General features: G+C 45.1%; 1 protein-coding gene across 3 annotated transcripts in view; it reads left to right on the plus strand.

Annotated features, from left to right (window-relative positions):
• The first annotated feature begins 4,550 nt into the window (after positions 1–4,550).
• The window catches only part of LOC139591960 (bifunctional heparan sulfate N-deacetylase/N-sulfotransferase 4), a 65,612-nt gene continuing 57,557 nt past the window's right edge, over positions 4,551–12,605 (plus strand). For 2 of the 3 annotated variants that reach the window (XM_071431174.1, XM_071431173.1), the window contains exon 1: positions 4,553–5,521. The gene's annotated coding sequence lies outside the window, so the exon portion shown is untranslated. Of the gene's footprint in view, positions 5,522–12,605 lie in introns of all 3 variants that reach the window. The other variant, XM_071431175.1, reaches the window with a different exon arrangement.

Below are 12,605 nucleotides of genomic sequence, written 5' to 3' on the forward strand. Positions count from 1 at the left end.
CTGAAGTTCCTGCAGGGAACAGCAGAGCCCTGCCCACCCTGTCAGGAGCCCCTTGCAGTGCTGGGGGCAGAGCTGTACAAAATGTGTCACCACCCAAGCCAGCCCCTGGCCAGCCTGAGCTGGGGCTGGGAGCAGCTGTACAACGGGGTGACCCCACTTCTGTCTGCAGCACTGGGGACCAGAGAAACCCTGTGGTGGTCCCTGGTGAAGCAAAACCTTTGTGAGTCACACAGCAAATGATTCCCTGAGCTTTCACAGGAAGGGGACATGGGGGCACAGCCAAAGTTCCTAGATCTGGTTTTGTGACAGTTTGCCATGCAAGGAGACAGCAGCCAGCTTTTCTGGGTGAGGCAGTGAGGTGAATGGGACCTGCACCTGCTTTTAGTCTTGTTCTTGCAAGGATTTACAAAACCAGACTGACTTGCTTACCAGCAGGGAGGTCACAAAAAGAGTCATCATGGAAACAGAGCAAAGGGGACACAGCTCTTAGACAGTGTCACATGCTACAGGGAAAAACAACAAATCCAAGGGGGCTGAGCAGAGCTTAAACCTGCTCGCTGCTTTAGTCTCTGCTGCTACATTCAAGTGTGGCCTGGGAAAAAAGCTCTTCTCTCTCCAAGCTCCAGTCCTGCCCCCTTTCACTTCCCAGGAGCTGTCAGATCCTTCAGGCCAAAGCAGATCCTGGGAAGGATTCTGTTAGGAAATTGTAGGGCAGAGCCCAGTAGGCTCCATGGATGCACACAGACATCCATCTCTCTCACACATCAGGAGCCCTTGGCTCAGTGTCACAAGTGGTGACAAAGGTCAGGCTGTGGATTAAGCACAAACCCAATTTTTGCTTTGATGGTATCTCAATAGGAGCACTTAAAACTGCAGTTTATATTTTCATAGCTGAGTAAGCACCTAAGACATAAAACAGTACTGTAATTAGAGATATGTGGAGAGCTCTAATGCTGGATGTAAATGAATGTGCATTGGTTTAACAGATATTTCCACATCAGTTTCTATCAGCACCCTCTCTGAAACTAATACACCCAAAGCCATACAGAAACAAAGCCACACTAGGATATCAAAGTTATCTTACAGAGGAATAAAAGCATAAGATAAAGGTCATTACAGAACTGGTATGCACTGATTTGCCTTTATCATCTGTACAAGTGTGTCCAGACAAAAAGAGGGGATCATAGAAGCTGGAAAAGAGATTGTGTAGCTGGAGAAAGTCAACAGTCAGGGAATCCACCTACCTATTTTTTACATTCTTTAATTTTACTTGAGGACTGAGCAGCATTTTGGCTGCTGATGTTGTTGCAAATCAGCACTTCATGCTTAAATGCACCACCAGCAGCATGTTCTGCCCTGACATCTGGGAAACAAGAGCAGTCTAGGACAAGGCAGGCACTTCCAGTACAAGACATGAATGCCTTAACCAAGTTCTAATGTACAAAACTCAGCTCCAAGTGTATCCATATTTCATCCCTACATTTCTGCTTCTGTAAAAGCTCTGACATGTTTTGAGCCAGAGCCAAAATATTCAGATGAAAAACCCTAATAATTTATTGAGACATCAAGACAACAACATAGACTTTTCTTAATGAAATATATGAATACTCAAAGAAACCCAAACCACATTCCAGTATGCCTTTGTGTTTCTTGCACTTTTGATGTTAATTAAGTTCTGCATATCTCAAACTGCTGCTGGAGAACTAAGACTAATCTATAACTTTTCTAAGTTGTCATAGTTCCTCTGAAATCAAGGGAGGTTTTGACAATTTACACCATCTGAGGAACTGCTCTGTGTGTCTAATAAGGCACACTGCTGTTTAATTACATGCAGGTTCAGAAGGAAGCTCCAGAAAAAGCTGGTTCTACCAGGAAGAGTCTTTTTTTTTTTTTTTGTTCTCTTAAACTTAATATGAACTTCAGTGTCAAAAGCCATCTTTCTTTCACTAAAGACCACAGATGTGTCTTGAGCTGAAAGAAAAGGTTCTGTATCCTGCAGGCAGCTTTGAAGTGTGGCCTTGGTGCTGTGAGGGGGTTTTTGAAAGCAGAAGAAGGGAGTGCCTATTCCAGTGTCCTCAGAGCACTGGAATAACAGGTGGAGAGACTGGGAGCAGCCAGACCACAGAAACTCAACATAGGAGCAACAGAGCATCAATCCAGACATTCCTGTGACAGTTTTCAGACAGTCTGGAGAGTGAACCAGGGAGATGCCACATCTTCACACACCGACTTTTGAGAGGATTCGCCCACTCTGCAGCACATTTAGGAACATCATTTAGTGGTAGGCTTGGCAGTACTGGGTTAATAGCTGGACTCCATAACCTTAAAGGTGTATTCCAACCTAAATGGTCCTAGGATTCTGTGTTTCCAACCACAGAACTGCAGGAATTGTGTTTTCCACATCTGCTGGTGTGAAGATGAATACTTTAAAATATGTACAGACATTGCAGTGAGAGGTGTGTAAACTGCAAGAAGATTTGGACACAAGACAGCAACACTGACTTTCACCTGACCAACAAAGCACAACGACAAACAGCCAACCACCTAAAACAACCCCACCAAAACCCAAAAAACCCAACCACTGTCAAACCCACAGTTCAGAACCAGAAAGTCACGTTTTCCACAAAGTTTTGGGCAAAGCAGTGGTAGGTTCCATCTCTAGGTTTTGCGCTACCAAAATAAGTAGAATAAGCTGTTAATTGCCTGCCTGTACAGGGAGGAAACAAACCACATGAGGATTAACAGCTACAGAATAATGTACATCACCCAATGCAAAATCTGTGCTGCAGGGTAAGAGCCAGAAAAACTTATATCCTGGGGCAAGGATCTCAGCATAAGTATGCTGCTTCATTAATAGAGTGTTTTATTACTAGGATTTCTCTTATTTTCTTGTTTCTCTTCATCCACACTCAATTTCTCTTTCTTGCTGTCCTGTTTTCTTTCTTGTCTATTTTCCCCTCAAGCAGAGCTTGAGAATTATGTCATGATCAGAAGGACATTCCAGGTACCACGAGTGCATCTGTGACCGAGATGGAAGAGTTCAATTCTCTCTACTACCCAAAGGAGAGGGAAGTGAAAATTCAAACTGCACTCTTGTCTCCCAAGGGTTGGTGTGCTCTTTCTGCTACACAGAGTTGGAGCAATTCTGCCAACAGATTCCCACATGTTTCTCATGAGGGCAGACCCTGGCACAGTCATTCTCCTGATCCTGCACTTGAAATGAATCACCAGCAGAGCAAACAGCTCTAGAGGCAGCCCTGTGAATCCACAGCCCTGCCCCTTCATGCTGAATTCACCCAGCACAGCAGGGCTTAAGCCAAGGATTTCAGTTCAAAGAGTGACTTTAGCATCTGAATTAAAACACTCTCAACAGTTTGTGCAAGCACTTGGCCGCTGGCCCACCCAGGAACATCCACAGCGCAGCGGTGGCTTCCAGGGGGCAGAGCGCTGCTCTCACCATATCTGGATCAGCACAGCTGTCCCTCAGCCAAACCCTCCTGCTCACAGGCACCTCTGCAGTGCTCCAAGTGCAGCCAGGAGCCAAGGACAGCAGTACCAAGAGCAACAAACTGGACTTTTCACACCATCAGAAAAGCAATGGAAGCTCTGGCACTTTTCAGACAACCTGCACCAGAAGATTTCCTCGTGTTGGGAAGAGACTCTGTAACTCAGTTTGGCTGTTTTAGTTTGCAGCCTGACCAAAGCTCTGGCCTTCACATAGAATGCAAGGAGGCACCTGCTCACCACCCAGCTGCAATGGGATCTCCATGCCCAGCATTCCCAACAGTCTTTGGAAAACAAATCCCAAATCCAGAGCCGGGCCATAGGTGCAAGGCATTTTTTAAAGATCTCTCAGCAAGTGCTTTGTAATTAGGAATTGCAGGAAATTACTCAGTGGTTTGAATCTTAATTTTCCCTCAGTTTCCAATTTAGCCAGAAGGAATCAATTAGTCCCCAGTTCAGAATCTCTACCATCTCTGAAACTTGGATATTCACAGAGAGCAAACAGCTCTTCATGTAGAAGGTCCCAGCTGAAAGATGTAAATGCTGAACTGCGTGGAACACCATTTATTCACGCTGCTTTGGAAACACAAAAGGTTGAGCTGACCCTCCTATGATTCAAATCTGAGTTTACAGCATCATTCATCATCTCAGAACGGGTCTGTTCCCGTCTCCTTGAACAAAACTGTTTTCTCCTCACATTTGCTGCACAGAACTGGCTGAATTTCAATTCCAAGGTGTATTGTACAAAGAACAGTTTTGGAGTGAAAGATGTCAAGCTGGCAAAAATTGAAAATTAGATTGGAATGAAATCTAATTCTTTTAATATAGAAAGCGTTTAGTTTTGCCTCTGTAATATAATTTGAAGTCACGTAGCAATCATGTTACTTGGCTGTGGAGGTTGGTTTATTCTCCAGCTGGATGAAATGAAGGATTTTAATGAGAAATTATGCAACAAATAGGTGGAACTTGTGTCACATAGAGCAAGAAAATACTTTTCATCTCCAGGCACTGAATATTCGCTGGTGCCAGGGAATATTTGCTGGGTGACTCCTCCTTGATTTTGGTCGTGCACTAAAACCCACCTTTTATTGTACCAGGTGATCTTATCAGTGACCTAACAAGAATAGGAACCAAAAACCTTCCAGCGCTGGGATTTTGTTAAGCCTCTTTTTTTAGTGCCTGGAGACAGTGAGAAGTGATGGGGGGCACTGGGGGCACAAGCATCCTCCTGCCAGAAAAATGACTCTGCCAACTTTGCCTTGCTCCAAGGCTTTCCGCTGCAGGCTCCAGGTGTAAAACCTGCAGCTGGAAGAGGCACTTCCCTCCCGCATTTGGGGCGGGCAGGAGGGGAGGTGGTCCAGCCGCACGATGACAGATGATGCAAATCCTCGTGGAGCGCGGAATCCATCGGGGCGGCGGGAGAGGAACGCAGCTCATCTCCGAACCAGCCTCCGCCGCGGCGTCCTCGCCGAGCATCCCCCCCTCGGCCGAAATGACATCAGAGCAGCTCCGAGTCCCTGCAAGTCTGCAGGCTGAGTAGCGGCAGGATCGGCCGCTGCTGCCAATCGCAGCCCCGCGAAGCCGCCTCGCTGCTGCCGGAGATCCGCGGGAGCCGGAGGCTGGCTCCGGCACTCGGAGCGCGGCGCCGGCGGCAGGACCGCGAGCAGCGGCTCCGGGGCTGATCCCAGAGTTCTCGCAGCCTTTCTGCCGGAGCCTGGCGGCTCCCCGGCGTCATCCCCGTGCCCAGGAAGGAAGCTGCATTTGGAACGCTGTGCTGAGCAGAGGTTTGAATCGTTCCAGCTGGCTGCTCGCTCTGAAAGGACAGGCTGCGTACAAATGAGATGTGATTGTGCCGGTGGAGTTCAGTGGCTGGGGCCGGAGCAAGAGGAGCCTTCCTGGGATGCTGCTGAGAGCTGCTGGCAACTGAGAACTCTGCCTGGTTCACCTGGAGCCCTGTGAAGAGCTTTGAATAGCAGGAGTCTCTTTGCTGCACACCAGGAAAGAAATTCTTCTCTAGGTAAGCTGTTCAGCTTCTCAACCTCTGCTTGTGGGCATACACTCACACCAGCACACAGACAGTGCCTACACTCAGAGCAGGTACAAATACCCAGAGTGTGCCCAATGATCTGCCTGGAACCTCTGCACAGTGCTTCCAAAAGCTGCCTGGAGCCTGGCATCCCAAGGATTATTTGGAAGTTTGGGATGAGATAGTCTTTGTCATGCAAGTGCCCCTGATTCAAAGGGATGTTGTTCCCAAGGGGAACAGTTGTCTGCCTACATGCATGAAAGACCACAGAAGGGAGAGCACGGGAAGTTAGGTGAGGGGGAAAAGAGGATACAGTTGCTTCTTTAGTCTTCCCCACATCCTTTGCCTTTTTTGCTACCATCCAGTAAAGTCCAGCAGAACTACTGGACTAAAATGACCTGGTAGAAGCTTTCCAGGAGATACATTAAATCTGCAACAAAGTAAGAGTAATTGTACTGTGAGGAAGCCAAAACCTACAGATTTGCTCTCTTCCAGCACTTTGATAGCAAACTATATCTGTCTGAAACTTTTTTTTTTTAAACAGCATGATCATTTATAGAGTGGAAGCAAGGATTGTTAGAGGCAGTAAGAGCTAAACTGAAGAAATCAGTGGGGGCTCTTCAGATGCTCCAGAGCCCAGTCCAGCAGCAGCCCAGGGGTTTTATCCTACAGCTGGCACAGGGGCTCTAAGTCACGGCTGCTGGGTGCTCTAAGTCACTCCTTTCCTTTCACACACAGGAAAATGCTCAAAGGTGAAGAAGTCTCTTCCCACAAGCCCTGCACTGTCCTAACCACACATACCAACAAAACCCCACACTCAGGAAGTTCTCTTTTCCCCAGGGAATTTACCAGGTCATTTTTTACTAACTCCTGTTAGTAAAACATTCGTTTTCCACATTCTCATTCATATTGGCTGAAGCCTCCCTCCTTCCCTCTGTGTGAATCAATGCTGCAGAATCTGGCCTACCCCCTGTAGCAGGTTACTCCCCCTCTCCTAGCTGTGAATGCTCTCAGAGAACAAGAGAAGTAACAAAAGAGAAGTAACTCATTTTCACCCCATTTCTTGAGTAGCTTGAATCACAATCCACCTGCCATAAATGTTCAGCCTGTGCAAGGACAGCAGGATCTCCTTGTTCACAAAGTTTCAATAGCTGGCCACATTTCCAGGTGGCTCCCTGTCTTGCCCCATCCTGTCTGTGCACTCTCCCCATGCACCTTTCCCCTCCCTAAAGCTGCACTGCCTGCCTTGCTTTTGGGAATGCTGCTCTAAAGGAGGGGCTGCAGTGGGCTGTGAACTGCCAAGTCCATTTAACTAAGGAAATTCTTGGCTTCAAGTTCCCTCCTGAATCTTATCAATCAGACCCTCTGATCTGCTCAGCTGGGTTAGATGGTTCCTCATGCCATTGCTCTGTGCACAAGTTTACAGCTGTCTGTCAGGTTTTGTGCCATTTCCCCAGAACATGGCCTTTTTTGGATTCATAATAGATGCCTAATGTCTGAAAGCCTCAGAATTGAAAGTAGAGTATCTTCATGCCTTGTTGACACCACTCTTCAAGGCTGAGGAAATGCTCCTCTAACTTGGCTTTTATGAGAGTAAATCAAATTCAAAGGGTTACATTTCAGCAGAGCAGGGTGCTTCAGTGACTGACCACTTACACACACACACACCCCGCATACAAGTCCTTTTAAGCCTGAACACCCTATTAACTCACACTATCAAGTTCTGCAAGTCCTATTAAAACTTTATGGGTGTTCAGAGGCTGTGATATCTGCTGTATCACTCTCTGTAATGGCCATGATCAGCCTTAGCACCGTGCAGGAATCATGAGCTGCTCTAGAGTTCAACTGCCATACTCACTATGAGCAGGATAAAAATATGCTAATAGTAAAGATGGGCTTTTTTAAGGTTGCAGTACAGGAATTATCCCAGCAGTGTAATGAGATACTTTAAGGAAAATGTGACCATATATTGCAAACCCATGGCAATACTGAGCACAGAAAATGCTGATGAGTTCCTATTAGTTCTGACTATGAGTTTTCAGTTAGATAAACAAAAAATTGCATTTAACTCTATGTCCCCAGAAAAAGATTAATCATTTCTCTACAAGCAGTAAAGGAAGCCATATCATGAACTTCTACCAAAAAAAAAAAAAAAGTATCATTTCTGTTCCAAATCATCCTGATTTGCCCACAAACAATTTTGCTTTGACTGCCTCTATGACCATAGGGATGGCTGAGCTTCAGCTGCATGAATAATCTGCTGTTTGCTTCCATCAAGTGTTTGCTTTGCAAAGCTTCCATAATCCCAGAATCTAAGAATGGTTTGGGTTGGGAGGGACCTTAAAGAGTATCCAATCCCAACCCTCTTTCTGCAGCTTCATAGGTGCATCCAAGAAACTGCTTTCCATACCTGCATCATTGGCTTTTCTGGACAAAGCAAGCCCTGGGCTGAGAGCAGCAAGGCACTGAAGCCGGGGCCTGGATGGCTGAAGGAAAGGTTACCTTGGAATTGTGCAGGAAGCTGCACTTGGCCCAGCCTGGGGAGTCTTTCAGGAACAGGGCATTGAGCTTAGGGTGAGAGCCAAGGGCTCTCCACACCTCCCAAAGGGAGGGGAGCCTGGGTTGAAACCGTTTGCACATGTAAAGGAGCACAGTGTATGGGGGCAGCCCATCAGATCCCTTGTTCTCAGGCCTGGGATGCAGTTGAGGACCATTAGAGCAGGCAGAAGGGCTGGACTCTTGGGGAGAAGAAGGGTCTCTGCTGGAAATTGGGTGGAACATCAAAGAGTCCTGTCTCCCATGTTGAGATAGGCTGAAGAAGGCACAGCTCCCAGCAACAAGTCTCTCTCTCCTATTGAGATGCTAAAGCAATGCCCCCCACCAAGGTAAGCCACCCAGAAGAGCGCTAGATAGAAATTCAGAATCAATTCTCCATCTATGTCAACATTCAAATTAGAAAAATTGAGCCATTAAAAGAATCAGGTGCTGGAAGAAAATGAAAATCATGCAAGTCAATCCTAAACATTTATTACAACCACTGTCTCTAATAATTACAATGGAATTGAAATTCCTACTGAAACTAACAGATGCTATAGAAAAATAATAATATTTTACCTAAACAGCAATGCCAGCCGAATTACATGGCAACAGCACACCAGTGTAGAAACCATGTCAGTATTTGGTGAGGAAAATGCATTGGCACCACAAGTCATGGATGGCCATTTGAACTCAATTCAAAAGGAACAGAGAAATATTAAAACCTATTCCCTTCCCTCTGGCTATAGAAGGGGTCACAGCTGCTCTCCCCAAGTGGAGTCAAAGGGAGCAAATTCATCCTCCCTCCTCTGCTGCAAGGATGGGTTTTACAGAGCCAGAGCAAACACAGAAGGAGAAGCCAGAGCAGGGTGGGCTTCCTTCATGAGGAAGGAAGCACAAAGGAAGGGATTCCCTCTTCTTCCTTAGATGCTGGTGGCATAAGAACTCTCCTTACTAAACCTGGCCAAGGGGGATCAGGCTGATGCCCCACAGCTCCAGACTCTTACTAATGGCTGGGTTTTCATCTCCCACATGTAAATATCAGTACTAGGCACAAACAGCAGAGAGAATCATGTGGACAGGCTCTCCCATGAGCAGAGCTCTGCACAAAACCTCCCCTCCTGAAAGACTATCCACAACTACTTATTACAGCCCACACTCTGCCAGGCTCCACTGAAAGGACTGAATTTAGCTTTTAGTGTATAAATAAGTGTCCTAATAAATAATTAATGGTAGCTGCTGGCCGTAAAAGAGGCGGCTGTTTGGAAGGTTAAAGCAGTCTGTCATGAAATATGCACCCATCTCCTCTGTGCTCTACTTCCAGGGGATGTTCCAGCCAACATATTGTCCTTTTCCATGGGACCATATTGTGCAAGGAGAAGGCCAGAGTTCAAGTTCCAGACCCTCAGGGTATTCCTGAATTTAATCTCTCTCACTGGGGTATAGATCACACCCTAAAAGCACCAGAAGGGAGGGCAGGTGGTCAGTGATTCACAGAGAAATGTTTGGAAATGAGAGAAAAGTGCACTCTTCTAGGCTTCTAGGTAAGATACAGAAATTAGACTTATTGATCACATTTGATTTTAAAGCCCTCAGAGCTTCTCGGGGTTTTTTAATTTAAATCAAAAAAAAAAAAAGCAGGGCCCGCTGCCTTGATATTTTGCCAGACTACCTGCACTCCATCCCCCTAAATAGCTGGTATAACTATAGGGCATTTTTAGTTATTACTACTCTGTAGACCCTATTTGGGGTGCAATTTTAAATGGCTCCACTACTCTGCCCCCTTAGTGTCCTGCTGTTTAGAGCGGAACTATGCATCAGCGTCCTGGTGAATTAATCACCTGCAGAAGGGCATGGTACCATTGTTTGTACCTCAAAAATCACAATTAAAGACTAAGAGAATTCTGGCATATCCAACATGCACACAGCAAGCAAAGTGAGCCATGCATGCCTCCAAACACCTGACAGGCTCCCATCAGACTAACTCCCCATCAGCCTTGGTGCAAGCTTCATGTGCCTGCATCAACCACAGGCAATCATTCCGCACACTCAGATTTTTAACTGAAGGACCTCCCAAAAGGCTTTCTCCCCCATGGAAAAACATATTTGTGTTCAGGCAGAAAATAAAGTCTCTACGTATATAGAGTTACCTAAAACTGAGCTTTATGGATTACAAGATATTGTGTCAAATGATAAGACACAATTTTCTCAGCCCCTTCCATAACCCAGAAAGCCAGGCTGGATTTCCTTGTCCATGATACGCCCTGGAGATTGTTTTTGAAAACCAAGTGGAGTTATACATTCAGCCCCCAGGAGAGGAGGACAGGGATGTAAAGACAATTCCAGCCTGATTCAGGGGCACTATGTTCAGAAAGACGGACAACCATTTGGATTTTTTTTTTTTTTATTCCACACACTGCCCCTTCAACAATCAGTTAATGCCTCAGTAGTTCAATAAACAGAGATTTTTCATGAAAGCAAGAGGTTAATCAATGCCTCTCTATTCCATCACAGAGCTCTAATGGCATTAGTTCTAGTTCCAGTCTCTGAGCTGAGCGTGACTCAACAAAAAAATCCCTTCAATTCCCAAGCAGGACCCTTATCCTACTAGTGGCATTTCCAAATTGAACTTTATCTAGACAAAACAAAGAATAGATCTTTCAAAAGGAAACATTTGTTTGTATTTTGAACCAAGAGCAAAACAGTATCTATAGGTCATAGATGACACACCAGAAATCTCCGCAGAGATCTTTCATTTGGCTGACAAAGTGGCTCCTCTCAGAGAAACCCCATAAAGCAGCGGCAGGAATAAACACAAAGGAATTTACCAGGGTACAACAAAAAAGAAGAAACAGGAAGCAAGCACAGCAAATACATTTGCCTGCACATGAAAGCATGAATTTTGCACTGGCTTTCCCAAAAGCACACTTTGCAATATCCCTGCTATACACATCCAAACCAAACATAAATAATCTTAGAGCATTTTACAGCTAATGCCCGTGTAAAGGTAGAAAAGACTACTATTCCCTCAACAAAGACAGGGAAAATGAAATACTGAAAAAAATCATTGGCCTCCAGAGGGCAAAGCATGATAGTGGCAGAGACAGAAATCAAAGGTTCTACTCCCTGCCTTATTTTTTCACCATAAAGCATTTTTCCTCTTGATAGGCAAACAGTACTTCTCCAGTCATTTCAAGGTAAGAATTTCAATTTGTGTTCATTATCTTGCATAAAACTTCCTCTGACTGTCTTGTCTGCAACACTTAAGTACATTAAAGGGAAAGTCTCTTGGATACTGTAGTATTTTTGTTACATGACCACATTTCTCTATCTAGATTAGGTTTACTGACAGCAGTCATGTGTGCAGCCCTAAGTGGTCCCCATAAAAAGCTGATCTTGCCTGTAAAGAACTGGTCCTAAGACTCAAAATTTTCTTGAGGACTGCCTAGAACCTAGTGTAGAACTGCCTAGAACCTAGTGTAGAACCAAGACTAGGAAGAGACAGGAGAGATATTATAAACTTAAGTTGCCACTCCCCAATTGCCATGCAATTGAAGCAGTGCTAAATGCAAGTATTTATGAGCAAGGTGGAAGAGACTGAATTTTCCCCTTTAGAAGGTGTTTGGAAGTCCAAGAAGCACACACGTACACAAAAAAAAAAGTAGGCACACGTGGAGGGTCACCCTGGCTTCATTTACTCTCCTTGCTTCATTTTGCTTGGAAGCCACTACTTGCCAAGCCCTGCCAGGTTGTCACCAGGACTGGGGGCTTGGATGATGCTCCAGCCCTCACATCTGCTCTGATCAGAGATTGGTGGGACCAAACTCTGTGTCTTCCTCTTTTTCTACCAAATCCTCTCAACAATAACCAAATCCTTCAGCCAGTGAGGACAAGGATAGGGATAGGGGACTCCAGCAGAAACTACTCAAAGAATAAAAAAGGGAAGCTGTTCTAATGAGAATCAATGTACACAGAGCTTGAAAACTGTGTCTGACTGGCTGGAACTGGGCTTGAGCAAACTCAGAATAAAGCCCTGTTTAAATTTCATGTGGCAAACGTGCTGTATGAGAGATTTAAGTACAAAGTCTTTGTTATCTGGGTTTAAATAGACTTCCTCTGCAGTAGCAATAGATCACTACTATGTGACAGCAGTAGTCCCTCTGAAATAAGTTAGTGGCCTCCTTTTAATTCCTAGCACAGATGTGACCACATCTGACTTGCTCACAAATAGTCCCTGTGACAGGATACAGATACCACAAAACACGTTATTCAGTGAAATATATTGGCATTGGTATAAGAGTGGACACATTTTAATTATCTCACATGGTGGCAAACATTTTTAGCTCCCAGAAAAGCAATAGGACAACAAAGTGTGGGAAACAATTAACTACTAAAAGAAAAAAAGCCATAAAGACCAAATAGTTCAGCTTCTAACAGGCTGTTCCAGAGCCTGGGACTATATCTCTTTTTTTTGTAAAAGTAAAGTTTTAGTAATCACCCATAAACCTGTAATCCTTAGTAAATTTTCAAAATCAATACA

This window comes from Agelaius tricolor, unplaced genomic scaffold (genome assembly GCF_023055355.1).
Source record: "Agelaius tricolor isolate 1412-34295 unplaced genomic scaffold, bAgeTri1.0.p SCAF_8, whole genome shotgun sequence".
Lineage (NCBI taxonomy): Eukaryota > Metazoa > Chordata > Aves > Passeriformes > Icteridae > Agelaius > Agelaius tricolor.